This window comes from Erythrolamprus reginae, chromosome 5 (genome assembly GCF_031021105.1).
Source record: "Erythrolamprus reginae isolate rEryReg1 chromosome 5, rEryReg1.hap1, whole genome shotgun sequence".
Taxonomy (NCBI): Eukaryota; Metazoa; Chordata; class Lepidosauria; order Squamata; family Dipsadidae; genus Erythrolamprus; species Erythrolamprus reginae.
This window is the reverse complement of record NC_091954.1, coordinates 54,822,437-54,831,968: the sequence shown is the minus strand read 5'-3', so window position 1 is coordinate 54,831,968 and position 9,532 is coordinate 54,822,437.

The following is a 9,532-nucleotide window of genomic DNA, read 5'->3' as shown; positions in this document are numbered from 1 at the left end:
ATAATGTCAAATTTAGCAGTTTTTAGTAAGAGAAGGAGTTCAGGTATTTTGTTAATGATGCTTCTTGAATTCATTAGTTTGCCTTTAAGATTAGCAGTGGTTGATATTGAGGAAGTAAGAGGCATGCATACCTAGTTTTGGTTTATGGAGGATTGGTTTTGGTTGAAGGTGGATTGGAAGTTTGGATGGTTTGGGGTGATAGTGCTTTGAAGGTTGGATGGTAGATTGCGGGTCTCAGTTTTGATGCCGCCAGTGCGGTAGTCAATGTACAGGTCAGGAAAAATACTCGGAGAGTTAACTGGTGAAATTAGCCGTTCTTTATTTGGCTAGAGCTGACAGGGTTAACGCAACGGGTTACAGTCAAAATCGCTCCAAGAAAGTGCCACGGCTTTTGTATTTATAGGGTTCACAATGTAACAAACTCTATCTGACATGGTAACAAGTCTCCCGCCAAACGAAGCAACCAATCAGGAGGCTCAGGAGGCTCCATGCAGATTTTGAACTCTGGAACCGTCTTCATGAATATTTAACAGGTCAGTTTGTCCTTAGTCTTGACGATTTTGAGATCTGCTCAGAGTTCGCAGGAGTGAATTCATTGTAGTATAGATAGGTTAAGACTTGAGTGAAGTTTTTTTGCGGTGGAGATAATTTATGTTAATAGAGTTTATAGTATAAATGAATTTTCATTTGCTGAGTTCATTTTCACAAATGACTCTACAGAATTGTAGGGCCATTGAACCATCTCTATACTTAAACTCGGGACCATCTCTGGAAACAATGATTTCTTTGGTGAGAAATTTTGATGCAATAATTTTGCGAACCTGATCTATATCAGGTTCATTTGTGACTTCAAGCCCAAATAGAATACCATTGTTACATTTTTGTTCCCTTCAAGGGTGTCTTTGATGAGTAATGATATATTGTTTGGATGGTTGGTAGATGGTTGAGGTAATAGTTGTTGTGATTGTGCATGTGGTTGTTGAGCTAGTGATTGAGGTAGTGGTTATTGTATTGGAATATGATTTTGACCATTGGAATTTCCATTTGTCTGTGCTGTAATTTTTTTTATCCAAAGATGTGAAGCATGCTTCTATGCATGCTTCTATGGAATCTATGTATGCTTTTTGTGGATTTATCGTTGTTTCCAAGGTTTGAAATCTATCAGACATGGTAATTAGATCATCCAGTATTGCTAGACATGATGGACAGAAATAAAAAAATGTGGGGGCTTTTTATAACAAATTGGCTACATTTTTATTTATATCTAGGCAGATATTGTGGGCATAATTTGAGCAAATGTGACATTTTTTGCATTCTTCATTCTCTTTGGTGGTTTTGTTACATTTGTAGCATATATCATCGTTGGTAGAGGTATCTTCCATTTGGGGGTGTTTGATTGTGGAGTTTTTAATTTTTTATTTGGCATAGTATCAATAATTAAGCAAATTAATTAATATCAATAACCAATCAAAATCAATTAATAATATCAATAATTAATGGAGTTAATTAATTAATATCAATAAACAGTCAATTAATATCAGCAATCAGTCAGTCTAATCAAATCTTGCTACCCCCTAACTCCTAAACAAACCATTGTTCTCAGTTGCTCAAGTAAGATTGCTAACTGGAGGATCCAATATGAGTTGGTCACCGGGATCAGAAGTTTATTCTTCCAAGCTTTTGGACTTGTGTTGAAGCCCATTCTCAGAGAACATCTCTCTTTTTCTTCAGAATGTGTCTGGAAAAAGCTTGAGGATCAGTTCCAGCATAAGTCCAAAAGTTTGAGAAAATAAAATTCTGGTCCCAATGACCATCTCAGATTAAATTCTGCAGTCTTATCTTTTCTTTTCTTTTTAAATATTCTTTATTAATTTCCCACTTTTAAAAAGGAAACACAAAAATAAGTACAAAAGAAAATCAATAAAAATCATAATAATAATAATATACAGTGGTACCTCTATTTAAGAACTTAATACGTTCCGTGACCAGGTTCTTAAGTAGAAACGTTCTTAAGTAGAAGTAATTTTTCCCATAGGAATCAATGTAAAAGCAAATAATGCGTGCAACCCCATTAGGAAATAAATAAAAGCTTGGAATTTGGGTGGGAGGAGGAGGAGGAAGAAGAGGATGGGGACAATTGCTGCTGAAGGAAGAAGGTGAGGTGAGGGGAATCAAAAAAATCCAAAACTTTAAGGCTTAAAAAAAAAAGAAGGACTCTGAGGCGGTGAGGAAGGGCACAGGTCTCCCATACATCTGGCATGAGGCTGCCTCCCATACACTATGCCAAAGAGAGAAACCCAGTGGGGATGGCAGGAAACTGGCTGGGCCTTTGTGTCGCTCCCAAATTTCCTGTGAAATTTTTCCCAGCTCAGGTTCTTAAGTAGAAAATGGTTCTTAAGAAGAGGCAAAAACATCTTCAACACCTGGTTCTTATCTAGAAAAGTTCTTAAGTAGAGGCGTTCTTAAGTAGAGGTACCACTGTGTATAAGCATTAAAGACACAGATTATACACTAGACTATAATTTGTCTCAAATATATAAATTAGTACAGTATATGCTTTTTTACCATTAACAAAATAATTTCATAGATACTTCAATGATTTATCATTCAAGCTATATCCCTTCTTCCATTGTAAAATCTAGACTGCTAGATTCTGCAATCTTATCATGTGACACATACACTATATTTGCCTTCATTCGCAAGATTGCCAATGTTAAAATAAAATTCAAAGCCTACGTTCAGTCAGGCAGTGATCTTTTTTTGAACTTGCCCAAAATGTCTAGGAAGAAAAGTACATGTAGTTAAATAACTCAATGAAACTATTCACCTTTGCACATCTTATGAAATATATTACAACACAAGTGTCAGGATCATCTTTGATCTTCCTTTTGTCTGTGAAACCATTTCCAAGGAATTAATTGGGGAATGTTTGCATTTTAGGTCTCAAGACTGACAGGTTTATATTCTGTTCAGTTTCCCTCAAATGATTATTGCTGCCAGTTTTGCTTTACTTTGTAGGATGGGCTCACAAATTCATCGATTCATGGATTATTTCAATTATGGCTCCTTAAACAAGCCATAATACTTTGTCTCCAATCAAGATCTTAGTTTATAAGTCATACAAGGACTTACCATGACATGGGAGCCCACTCCTAAAGTTAAGAAAAATTAACCCTTAAATCTTAAAACATTCTTACAGGAATTTGAATAAGAAAAATTCAAGTATATATCCATACTTTAAATTTTCCGTAATCAGTGTACCAGCCAAAGCATAGATATATTTTGATATTTGCAGTTTTCTGAATCTTGTAGTGCAGTTCCCAATTTAATAAAAAATGCCTGCATTGGCAAAAGTTGTGTGCAACACACACAAATCTATTACGTTATGGAAAATTACCTTCAATAGACTGACTGTTAGAAAAAGTCAGCACAAAAATATGTATGTCCAGAAAAAGATTCAGGAAAATTATAAGCAGCTATTGAGGAAGTGAACAAAATAATATTAAGATTTGAACACAGAGAACTGAGGAAGCCTTAAATTGTCCAGTTCTAGGATAACAGAATACCTTGAGCACCTAACACCATCTCTACATTATATCTATCTACAAAGTTCATTTAGGATTCTTTGAAATGATTCTTGGTAGAAGTAGATAAATTCCCTCCCCCCTCTCCCCCTCTCTCTGGTAATACCTTATTTACTGAAGAATTCTGAAGAACTCAACAGTCTGCATATTTATAGAACTACAGAATTGTCCTGTTCGGTTTGGGTTTTATACATTTAAACCATAATTATATTTCTTTACATTGGTTGTTGTATCCTGGCTATATGTAATCCCATCAAAGTATGCAGATTCTCCATAATAAACATCTATCATTCTCTCCTACCATTTGTGAGTGGCACATTGGCCCATTAGAAGTTTGAGAGCTCAATCCTAGGCAGTGGCGGATATTTCTCTATCAGGGTGCAAAGAGAAAATATCTGCTGTGAACTCTGCATAAGCATCAGGAAGGGCATCCAGCCAGTAAATGCTCAACTGCATTCAGTCACCCTGACTTCAATTTGATTAAAGGGATTAAAGAGTCTCTCAAATGTTTAAATGGCAAACCCCCACAGGAGTTTGACAGGGTCATAAAAAAAGTCTTCTAAGATTTGTTAAATATATTCTGAACAGAGTTATGTTGTCTTTTTTTGTGCTACTTTAAAATAAGCAGAAACAGAATTAAAAACCACCCTAATAATAATAATAATAATAATAATAATAATAATTTATTAGATTTGTATGCCGTCCCTCTCCGAAGACTCGGGGTGGCTCACAACAATAATAAAACAATGTTACAGTGGAACAAATCTAATATTAAAAGAGAAAAAGACATATAAAACCCTATCCTTTAAAACCAAAAAACACATACATACCAAACATAAACTATAAAAGCCTGGGGAAGGTGTCTCAGTTCCCCCATGCCTGGCGGTATAGGTGGGTGTTGAGTAGCTTACGAAAGACAAGGAGGGTGGGGGCAGTTCTAATCTCCGGGGGGAGTTGATTCCAGAGGGCCAGGGCCGCCACAAAGAAGGCTCTTCCCCTGGGGCCCGCCAAATGACATTGTTTAGTCGATGGGACCCAGAGAAGGCCAACTCTGTGGGACTTTATCAGTCGCTGAGATTCGTGCGGTAGCAGGCGGTTCCAGAGGTACTCTGGTCCAATGCCATGTAGGGCTTTAAAGGTCATAACCAACACTTTGAATTGTGACCGGAAACTGATCGGCAGCCAGTACAGGCCACGGAGTGTTGTAGAAATGTGGGCGAACCTGGGAAGCCCCACGATGGCTTTCGTGGCCGCATTCTGCACGATCTGAAGTTTCTGAACACTTTTCAAAGGTAGCCCCATGTAGAAAGCGTTGCAGTAATCGAACCTCGAGGTGATGAGGACATGAGCAACTGTGAGCAATGACTCCCTGTCCAAATAGGACCGCAACTGGTGCACCAGGCGAACCTGGGCAAACGCCCTCCTCGCCACAGCCGAAAGATGGTGTTCCAATGTTATCTGTGGATCGAGGAGGACGCCCAAGTTGCGAACCCTCTCTGAGGGGATCACTAATCCCCCCCCCAGGATAATGGATGGACAGATGGAATTGTCCTTGGGAGGCAAGACCTACAGCCACTCCATCTTGTCTGGGTTGAGTTTGAGCTTGTTGATACCCATCCAGAACCCAATAGCCTCCAGGCACCGGCACATCACTTCCACTGCTTCGTTGACTGGACATGGGGTGGATCTGAAGTTCTGCACGATCTGAAGTTTCCGAACACTTTTCAATGCATCTGACAACTCATGATTAGCCACTACATTGTTATGGGATAAACAACCTGAAAAGCAATTCTTGCGATAGGTTTTGAAAGCGTATGTTGGTAATAACAAGACTGACTTTCCAGCAATCATTTAATATAAATATTATTTTGTCTTTTTATTTAGAATCAAGCAGTTTACATAAAGCAGGTTTGGTCATAATAAAAATGGAAAAATATTTTTTAATAGTCAAGCAGATACGTACAATGTATGTATGCATTTTACATAATTTATAAACTGCCCCAATTCTGAGCATTGAACTTTAACCAACTCAAACCCAAAACTACTATTCAAAATCATGTACCAGAAAACATTGAGTAGGCTGACAGATCAAATGTTTATAGAAAAGTAAATATGACTTCCTACTGTTACATAAACAGATCAGTTCCTCGTTTAATTGAGACCAGGAGATTTAATCAAACATTATTCTATGAGTTGCACATACAGGCTTAATTAGCTAATGTCTCTTTGTTTTTACATTAACCTGTTCAGCAGCAAAATTCATAAACAGCTCTAAACTGTTATTTGTTAAACCATAATTGATTACCTAAATTATAATTAATTAAACCTCAGTGTCTTGGTCCAAGTATTTACATTACATTATATTACATAAGGAAAGAGACATCCATACTTAGCCCAAACCCAAGAAATACTTGACAACCAAAATGAACCCAATTCCAATACCAAATATTGGAGGAGGGGGATGACTTTACAAATTTGAAATGTAGTTCCCATGTCTCGGTTTTCCCTAGAAGTCCTTCTTGGACTGCATAATCTCTTCAAATATTATATATGTCACTCCCACCTGGTCTAAAAGAAAAGAAATTTTTTTCTTGTTTTCAAATTTAAGACCCTTTAAGCTGACAGAGTCATTCTTCCATGTACTTTCATTTGTACTTTCAGTTTTAGTACTGGGAATATAATCTTGAACTGCGGTAGTAGCTGGCCCAGTGACCAAGACATCTGGCTATTATGGACAATATATCAATCCTGAGTGAGGAATAGACAAGACTACTTGCAACCCATTATTGCAAAAAGATTCTGCCAGCTTACTACACCATCTGTGCATACACAAAAAAATGACATAATTTCAATGTAAATGAGTTTTTACAATATTTCCATAGACGTGAGCCAGAATCTTTAAAAAAAAACAAAACAGAAAAGCAGGAATATGTTCACAAGGCTAAAATGATGATTCAATGATTCTTTCCAAATATTTACTTTTCTGCTACCTCTTTTTCTCCCACACTTATTAGACTTAACTTTACAAGAAAAGAATATAGTCAGTGAAGGGCTGCAAAAATTTTTACTACTGCACTGTGGGTGTGGCTTATTTTGTGGGTGTGGCTTGCTGGCCATGTGACCAGGTAGGAGTGGCTTGACGATCATGTGACCAGGGGTGGTTTAAAGGTCATGTGACTGGCTTAAAGCTGGCCAACTTGATGTCACTCCCCTCAAGGGTTTGGGTTAGGGTTAAGGTGCCTGGTCTATCGTCGCCTCAAAGAGATACAATTTCTAATATCTATTTACTATTATGAACATCCAAAATATACTATTTAATTCTATGAATATATGCCATATGTGTACATACATATTACACACAGGCACACAAAAATATATTATCTACTATATAAAGTGTATGTACACACACGCACACATAACTATTCTAAAATTATACACATTCAACCTCATTTGCTGTGATAGGAAAAACATAACCAGAGCCCAAAAGGGGGGGGGGGGAGAAAAAAAATCAGTTTTTTTTCTACTGGTTGTGCGTACATGACCAAAACTTCTACTCAGAAAAAATAGTTGAAGGCAGAGTAACCTAGTGTAGAGACTTATTTTAGCCTCCCAGATTCCCAAATCAATATCTTAGCTTTTTTATGACATACCCTGGACTGATATATTTCTGGCAGAAGTGCTACTTTTAGAAGGAGTCTTCAGCTGAAGAACAGTTTAGGCATATATTCTTGTCACAAGTTATTCAACTTCATTGTAAGGAAGTAAACGATGAACATTCAGAACAATACGAGGACTAGACTACACTAATATGGAGAGAAAAGCAATAGTGAGCGATTAAGAAAACTGTATCATTGTATCCCTACAATCATGCAGAGATAAATGATGGATGGCTATCTATTTTTAAAATAAAAGAATATGTAATATAGAAAAAATCCATTATAATATTCTTTGCAATTTCTTTCACTCCCCAAGTCTAGTTGTAGATTTGAATCTTGAGAAAAGGTTTCTTAGAACAAAAACTAAACTTTTTTTTTACAAAAATAAGAGCTTTAAAACAATGTGGAAGATGATGAGGTCACTTTAGCTACCATTTGCAACTGGGTTTTTTTTAAAAGCAAGGTTTGGCATAGATTTTAGGGAATCAGAATTTTCTCATGGCTCTGAACTTATTCCAGGTTATCAAAGGAATGTCTAACATTCAATCAATATTCAAAATTCTGCATTTTTCCTTAGTGTCTATAGACCTCAATCTACCTCTTAATTGGACCCTAAACAAATGTACAAATAAACCCATACATGCAACCCTCTACAATGCTGTTACTAATCTGGGACTGGATCAACTAGTAACTAAAACACTACTCAAAACTGCCTTGATCTCATTTTCTGTAACAGTTGAAACACAATTTATGGACTTCAAATAATAGTCTTTTTGACCATAGCTTGATTAACTTTTGTCTCAATATATGTCCTTACAAAAATCAACATAATGATGGAATAACCAAATATAACTTTTAAAAAGCCAACTATGATCTCATAGACACTGACCTCTCGCCTCTTGATTGGCTATTTCTATTCACTTACTGTAATACTGCAGAGGACCATTATAACATTTTCCTGCTTGTAGTCATAAGAATCAATAATCTATATTTACCACTAATAACCCTCATAACCAAGAAAAATAAATTACCCATAACAATAAGAAATGTCCAATCCCAAAAAATATATCTTTGGCGAAAAAACAAATTTGGCTATGTAGCTAACTTTAAAAATTGCTACAAAAACTTATGCCCCCAGATAAGGACTAAATGCACCAATTATCACATCAAACAATGCACCATGTCTTCTATAATTTTGTAAACAACCAATTTAAAGACTCAAAATCGATGCCACCCCTAAAAGGACCTAACGGTTATGACTATAATGATTAAACCATTAAAGCCAACCTTTTTAACGCATTCTTTGGCTCAGTCTTTGTAAACAATATAGGCAAGAAACTTTGCTGCAGGTTCCCTGTGGCTACCTGGGAAGAACCTGGAAATAACAGGTTCAAAATCATACATAATAGGCCTGGGAGATGGCAGGAATTGGCGGCACCTTGTGGACCAATTACGGGACTCCTAGCCATTAAATGTTGAGTTGGAAACAGGCCCAACCCCTAACAATGTTCTCCTTACAACTATAACTGATTCCTGAGAGCCAGTTCATTTATCTCTTGATCCGTAGGTGCCATCCAGCAACATCAATGAGTCCAGCCGAATCCAACACCTCGACCAGGCCATTCCAGAAGGTTCCAGAGAGGAAGCCAGAGAGAGAAAAAACGTCCTCTCCAGCCTCAGTGAACACCCCAACTGAACTGCGTGGATCAACTAGAGCATTTAAACATCCTATGTATCTCAATGATTACATATGCTAAATTATGCACTGAACTAAAGGGGGAGGGATATTATGTCTTGGAGGCTGGAAAGTTTTCACTCCAGTCTGACTGGGAAGTTGAGCAGGGAAATTCTGATTGGCTCCTTATCAAAAGGGCTCCCTATTTAAACCTCCTGCCAGAGGCAGTCAGGCGCTGATGTTTGCTCATGGTAACCAATAAAGAGTTAGAATCACACTAACCGTCTCCTGTCTCTTCAGTATTGGAACACAACACCAACAATGCTGCTACCCTTCAAAAAGACTTGACTATGTGTTGGAATGGTCAAACAAGTAGCAACTTCAAATCTCAATCCACAAATGCTCTATCTTACACATTGGCAAAAAAAAATCAGAACACAAAATACAAGCTGGATGGAAACAACCTTGTAGAAGACTCTCACTCTGTTAAGTACTCATCTCTAATGATCTAAGTGCCAGAGCCCACTGTAACAACATTGCCAAAAAGCATTAAGAGTTGGGTAATTTCTACTCTGGCAATATTGTACTTTTAACAAGCGCATAGAAAACATTTGCTA